Below are 7,968 nucleotides of genomic sequence, written 5' to 3'. Positions count from 1 at the left end.
TGCCGATATGGCTGTTAGTACAATGTAGAGGGCAAGACCCCAGTATCACTCGTACTCATCAATTTATTTATCTGAAATGAATTACAGACTGTAATTAAACTGTTATTAAAAACTTCATTTTAGAATAATTTACTCCTGCGTGTCAAATATGCCACACAACTGTTTAATAGGAAATGTAACTGCTTTAAAGGAGCTGCTGACTCAGCAAGAGGAACATGAGAAATCAGGATTTCTCTGTCGGGTTAATTATTAGCTGTCGTGCTAAAGGTTAGATGAAGTAATGTAAGTCAGAATACTGGAGACTGAAACAGCCCCCTCCACGCGCTCGTCCACCACGTGGTCCCCTGTTTCTGTGTTTCCATTTCCTCCCATCATCATGGAAACGTGCGCTGAGCGCGCTCTCCTGTCCACACATGTTGCCACGCCCCCTTGTTAGCCGTTCATTAGTGTTCCCAGCGTCACCTGTTCCTCGTTTCCCGCCCTAATTCCGCTCCGTCTGTATTCCTCGTTTCCCGCGTCTCGTGCCAACCGTCTTTCGTAAGTCTTTCCCGTCTTTTATGCGAGCCTATATGTTTGGCATTTTGCTTTCGTTTTCATTTCAACGGCTTTTGTGAAACAAAAGGCCTAAATAATAGACAAGAAAGAATGACCAAAACTCAAAATCCTCCCTTAATAAAATGTTGCCCATTAACACAGTAAATAATATAATGCACATCCATTTTTTTTTTGTGGGCGTATTCTGACTTTGATCTCACTGTCGTTTTGTTTTGTTCCTTCAAACCCTTCTTATAGCTATGAATGCCAGCTATACAGTTCCTGACATAAGTTCTGTCGCTTATTCATGTTGTGGAAACAAAAGCTTATAACCTGTGTAACGACGGGGTGAAGGAGGCAGGCACCACGACGTTGAAGGTAAACATAAAACGATTTATTAAGACTGACGTGAAGCTCTGGGCGGAGCGCGAGCAGCACACAGTTCACACTCACGCAGACACGAAACTTTAGACAAAGACGAGCACAAAACACTGCGCGAACGCACATTATATAGGTGATTAACACAGACCCTCGTGATCTCGAGACAAGGCACAGGTGATACTACGAACACGCTCACGGACAACCCACACCCACGGAACTACTTATATGGACATAACAGCACGCAGACAACATAGCGGCACGCCCACAGGGAAGGGTCCGGGACTGTCACCGTAACAGAACCCCCCGCCAGGGGCTCGCTACTCCTGGAGCGTCCCGCGCAGCTGGAAAGCTCCAAACCTACACCGACGGGCAGGTCCGGAGCCGCCGGGACCACGAGCCTCCGAGAGCCGTCTCCCCCGGTGGAGGGAACCGCCACGAACAGCCCTAGTACACCTTCCCTGGGAAGACAGGGGAAAATACATTAAACAATGGCACGTTGACAAACACACACACAGGTACATGAAACACGAAAGGCACAAGAGGGAAAAGGAGATTAGGGAACAACAACGGGACAGACAAACAGACAGGTACCGGCAGCCATGGGACCGCTAGCAAGCTTGCAGCCAGCGGCGCAAATCCCCCTGGGCAACGGGATAGACCGGAGGCGTGATCCCTCCGGTCGGGACAGTACCCCCAGCGCACGCAGCGCTGGGTGTTGCTCCGGGCGCGCTCGCGCCCTCCTGCGGTGGTTGCGGCGTTTCTGCCGCGCCTCCAGGCGCCACCGGAGGAACCCTCTTTCGCCGCACGCCGACGGCCCTACGAGGTGGGGTCTTGCAGCTTTTCTGGGCACCACCGGAGGTCTTCCCCGTCGCCTTGTGCTGGCTGCTGCACGAGGCGGCATTCTGGCCGCTCCTCTGGGCATCACTGGAGGTCCTGTCTTTTGCCGCGAACCGGTGGTGGTTCGAGGAGCCCCTGTCGGAGACCCCAACCTCCACTCCTGGCCGCTGGCAAAGCCAGTCTCCCCTCATACCTCTCAGGGTAGCGGCTTCTCGTCCCCTGCCATCTCCATCTCCTCTTCCTCGGAGAGCTCCTGGTCCACAGCCATCGGTCTTCGGAGTCAGGATAGCGCGACCAGCTCATCTCGCTCCCCTCCGAGGGAGCACAAAGGACCTTCTCTCTGTCAGGGCACCCCTTCTCCGACCTAACGGTCTCTTCGGAGCTGACAGAGAGGCTGTCTTCCTCCTCGCCGTAGCAGACGGTGGGAACGGAGCACTCAGATGGCGTTGGGCTGACGTCATCCTCTCTGCCGTCGTAGCAGACGGTAGGAGCGGAGTAGACGGACGGTGGAGGGCTGACGTCATCCTCTCTCCCGTCGTAGCAGACGGTAGGAGCGGAGTAGACGGACGGCGGGTAGCGGGCTCCGTCACCTGTCTCCTCTTCTCCCAACTCTTCACTCTCTGTGTCGAGCTCAGGAGGGGTCGCCGCTACCATACCCGCATACTCCACCAGAGGGCCCTCTTCGCCCTCATCACTGCTTGCCGGGGGGGAGGACTCCCTTCTCAATGCGCGGAGACCCTCTCGCCACGCAGCTTCAAAGAAGGGGTCCTCTCTCGAATCCTCCTCAGGCTACGCCGGGGGTGGAGAGCAGTGACTCCCCTCCCACAACCTCTGTGCAGCCAGCCGGAAAACTTCGGCCCCTTCCTCGCTTTCGGCCGCCAGAGCCTGACGCAGCAGGTACTCACAAACCGGATCCTGCTGCTTCACCCCTACTGGGACGGGGGTGTCGAGGTGGCGTGCAGGGGAAGAGTGGTGGTGTTTCGCCTTCTTCTTTTTCTTGCGCGCAGATGTGTAACCCGGCATCTTTATGGCTCGTCTTTCTGTAACGACGGGGTGAAGGAGGCAGGCACCATGACGTTGAAGGTGAACATACAACGATTTATTAAGACTGATGTGAAGCTCCGGGCGGAGCGCGAGCAGCACACAGTTCACACTCACGCAGACACGAAACTTTAGACAAAGACGAGCACAAGACACTGCGCGAACGCACATTATATAGGTGATTAACACAGACCCTCGTGATCTCGAGACAAGGCACAGGTGATACTATGAACACGCTCACGGACAACCCACACCCACGGAACTACTTATATGGACATAACAGCACGCAGACAACATAGCGGCACGCTCACAGGGAAGGGTCCGGGACTGTCACTGTAACAACCTGACTTTAAATTCATCGATTGGTTTTAGAAATTACTCATATAAAAGCTGAAACCCTCCCAAATGAGATTTAATTTACAAAAATAAATTTGCTTTACTGCAGAAATATTGATAATTTAATGAACACAGAAAGGTCAGATTTTGGCAAGACAAAGGATTTGTCACCCACAGAAAGTAAGGTGAAAATCAAACAAATAATTAACTTCATATACAAATGTATGCTTCATAACACTGGTGAATGACGTTGTGGTGCGATTAGAGCCATATTTAATATTTTGTGTGACTTCCACGAGCTTGAAGGACCGCATCCATGCGGTTTGACAATGATACATACAATACAATAGCAAAGAATGCAGTCTTACATGCCTCCCAGAGTTCATCAAAATTATTTGGTTTTGTCTTCCAAGCTTCCTCTTTCATCCTACCCCAAACATGCTCAATGATGTTCATGTCTGGTGACTGGGCTGGCCAGTCCTGGAGCACCTTGATTTTCTTCGCCTTGAGGAACTTTGATGTAGAGATGGATGTATGAGATGGAGCACCATCCTGCTGTAAAATTTGACCCCTTTTGTGATTGGGAATGTAAGATGTAGCTAATACTTCTTGATATTTTAGGCTATTGATATTGCCTTCGACCTTGCAAATGTTTTGCACACCCCCATACTGAACGTAACCTCAGACCATGATCTTTCCACCACCAAGCTTGACTGTTTTCTGGGTGAATCTTGGATCCATACAGGCTCCAGTAGGTCTCCTGCAGTATTTGCGGCTGTGGTGTAATTCAACTGAAGATTCATCTGAGAAATCCATCTTCTGCCACTTTTCCAGCGTCCATCCGTTTAGCAGGCTGTGGGCCTTGGCAAATGCCACGCGGTTTTTTACCTGCCTTTTGTTTAGTGCTGGGCACTGATTCGAACATGGAGGCCATTTCGAGACAGAATCCTACAAACTGTTCTAGTTGACACAGGGACTTGAGGTGACCAGGCCTGGTGGAGCTCTGCTGCAGTGGAAGAGGGACTGGCTTTGGATTCTCTAACCAACAAACGTTCCTCCTGAGCAGTTGACTTGTGGGGTCTGCCGGACCTGGGCTTGTCAAAACATCTCCAGTCTCTTCAAATCTCTGGGAGGCATGTAAGACTTCACTCTTTGCTATTCCTGATGACTTCATCAATAAATTGTATGAATCATTGTCGAACTGCATAGATGCGGTCCTTCAAGCTCATGTAAGTCACACAAAATATTAAATATGGCTCTAATAGCACCACAACATCATTCACCAGTGTTATGAAGCATATATTTGTATTTGAAGTGAATTATTTGTTTGATTTTCACCTTACTTTCTGTGAGCGACAAAACTTTTGTCTTGCCAAAATCTGACCTTTCTGACCTTTTCATTCATTAAATGATCAATATTTCTGCAGTAAAGCAAATTTATTTTCGTTAATTAAATCTCATTTGGGAGGATTTCAGCTTTCATATGAGTCATTTCTAAAACCAATAGATGAATTTAAAGTCAGGTTATAAGCTTTTGTTTCCACAACATGGATAAGCGACTGTCACGTAGGGCAACGCCCCCTCTCGTAGCTGTCACTCTGGGTTCCCTCATGTCCGTGTTCCCTGCCTGTTTGTCCCGCCCTGCTCGTTGGTTTTGATGATTCCTCGTTTGTGACCACGCCCCTGTGTCATTGTCATCACCTGTCCCTAGTTTAGTTCTGTGTATAAAAACCCCTGAGTCTCCCTTGTCCCTTGTCGAGTATTTTGATTCATTGTATGTTTGTTCATGCTGTTAGTTCGCATACCTGATCCTGTGTTTTTGTGTTTCGTTTGTGTATTCTGGTTCTCTGTGTCTCCCTGCCTGATTGTGGTTCCCTGTGTTTAACATGCCTGTCTTCGCCTGTTATTCGGACTGCCCTCCCGTTATCGACCCAGACTGGCTTAGTGACAACGATTATGGAATGTCCTGCAATAAATCTCGCTCCTCTCAGCGTTTGTGTCCGTCTCCTCGCTCCGTGGCGCAAGCCACGTTACAGCGACAGAACTTATGTCAGGGACTGTATACTGTTTTACCTGGCTGCCTGTTAGACAGTGTATCAGATTAGGGTAGTAATTTCATTTTAATGCCACAGATAAAATGCTCTGTGTTTTGCTTCATCTTTTTAGGTCCTCTTACCATTTGTAAAAAAAAAAAAAAATACTGTTGTTTTTCATTTATTTTTGCAAAATGATATCAACGTTCAAAGATGGTATGGTATTTCGATTTAAAGCTGTGCATTATTCTAGGCTCTTTCACGTTGTAAATTACTGGCTTTTGCTGTCTGTCATCTAATTTTTTTACTTCAGAAAAGATAAAGTAAATCTGACAATATAGCAAAACAGTTTAAAACAGAGGCACTCTGCAGGTTTGGGTTTTGATCTTATGAAAGCTATCAGCATCATTCTTCCCTACGATGTATAATATATGAGGCCCTTAGGATAGGTAGAAGTTTCACATTTGTACAGATGACAGACAAGGAACTCTCTCTCTCTCACATCAGAGGCCTACTTTGACAGGAGCATCCTAGATGATACATGGGGTTTTGCCCTCGGTGCTTGTCATAATCTGAAATAATGCTGATTATGTAATTGTGATGACACCAATGGGGTTGACAGCAAAGAAGACTGATTAAGATCAAGGGGTCATACTGCATGGATTGTGGGGAAACACGTGTACTTGTGAAAAAAAAATCCTTGTGTTAATAGCACAAGATATCCAACAAATTTAGTCAAATTGCCATATGCCTATAGTGCCAAATAATTATTTAGCTTCATATGAACCTCATATCCAGTGAAGCAGCTGGGTTGTTTTTCCAAAACTGCAACATCGGTGTCTGTTCAGCTCGCTGGTAGAGGACCCGCTTCGGTGCTGTTAGGGGATTCTTACTCCAGTCTTAGTGTAAGCATAAATGAGCTAGTTTTCCAATAAGATATTTCCCCCTAAAACACCTGCTCAGTTTCCCAGCCAATTACCAATCCGTTGTGGCGTATTCAGACAGCTGGTATGTGTAGTTATGTTAGGGCAAGACTAATGGTCATTAGAATACACTACGGCCTCTGAGCATGGTTCATACTGGATCACGAATGTTGAATCTCCCCCTGTCCACATGAATAATTAGACACCGGTTGTCCATAAACCTACATTTTTATAAAAAATGAAATGTTACCCTGGATGTGATTCAGAAGGGGCACAGGGAGTCTACCCACGATGCATCTGTGTCAGCAGGTGGGATACTGTTTGTTCTGCAAGAAGAAAAAAGGAAAGAATTCTGTCTGCCGCTAACGAGCACCACATACGATGATGCTCCAATATGGCGTCAGACTTTGAGGTAAACAAACGTACAGCAACTTTTTTTTCTTTTCTTAAAACATCTCATAAAATATCTGAATAAAAAAGTAAAAAAAAAAGTTTTCTCTAGGCTTTATGCAGGTTTGCATTTATCTTAGTCCAAGCCAACTTTGGTTCCAGAATGCTGGAATGCAGAATGAATTTAATGTGGAATTGAAATCTAATCAATGATTAGATTATGAAAAAGGAGCAGAAAAAACTGTAAAATTAAATTATGAAAACAAACTATGAAAACAAAGACAAACTCTACACCCCAACAATTATAACTCTGTAATTATTTATGATGCATTTATTTAATACAAGAAAATTGATATACTAATCATATGAGCATCCTTCCTCGGCATTAGTCTGCTTCCTGGGTTCAGACACTTTTTTCATGTGTAAATTGAGGATAGAGTCTTTGTTGTCCTGGTGTTGTTTCCAAACATATATGGAGAATATGGAGACAGCACTAATTGTGATCTAGGCATTTTCTGTGTGGAGGACCCTTATTAAATCCAGTGGCACTAATTGTGATGTAGGCATTGTCTGCATGGAGGACGCTTATTATATCCAGTGGCACTAAGTTTCATGGGACTGCAGCTTCAAGAATATTCCATGCTAGAAAATGACATTACATTTCAGTGTTGCTTATACATCTGGACCTGGCATATTTTATCTCCTAGAGCTTTCACAGAAGTACCATAAAGTTCAAAACATCTACAGAAATAGTAAAATATTGCACCATATAACAATGGCCTTATTTCTAATTCTTCTACAATACATTTGTAAAAGCAGCCTTAACTATCTGAAAATCCAAATACTGTTTATTTATGTATGTTTTCATGTCAAGCCATCTTTCTACAAACCAGTGTATGGGAATAGTGGCATATTTGTGACCCGCCCACAGGGTGTGGCAAACAGTACTACAATCAGGACCCACCCACAGGGTGTGGCAAACAGTACTACAGTCAGGACCCGCCCTATAGGGTGTGGTGAACTGTACTACAGTCAGGACCCGCCCACAGGGTGTGGTGAATAGCACTACAGTCAGGATCCGCCCACAGGGTGTGGCGAACAGTACTACAATCAGGACCCGCCCACAGGGTGTGGCAAACAGTACTACAGTCAGGACCCGCCCACAGGGTGTGGATGAACGCCAGCTCAGTTCACCTAAACCCAGGTCTGATTAACTTGTTCTTTCAGAAACCTTTCAGTTTTCCCTGCATTTGTGTACTTCAGCGAGAATATCTTAATTGCTCTCTAATGTATATGATTGGTATGCTGTAAATGGAATTCGTGTAGCCCATGATAAATGTCAGCCATGAAAAATGACATTTTAATAAGATTCAGAGAGCACTGAAGCGTACGTCACTTTTTCCATTAGCATTCGATGCCCCAATGAATGTGAAGCAGGATGTTAAGAGCAGAAGCCACACTTCGAAGGTATAACACATACAGCGGTTTACATT

This window comes from Brachyhypopomus gauderio, chromosome 2 (assembly GCF_052324685.1).
Source record: "Brachyhypopomus gauderio isolate BG-103 chromosome 2, BGAUD_0.2, whole genome shotgun sequence".
In the NCBI taxonomy this organism is placed as follows: domain Eukaryota; kingdom Metazoa; phylum Chordata; class Actinopteri; order Gymnotiformes; family Hypopomidae; genus Brachyhypopomus; species Brachyhypopomus gauderio.
This window is presented reverse-complemented; position numbering follows the sequence as displayed.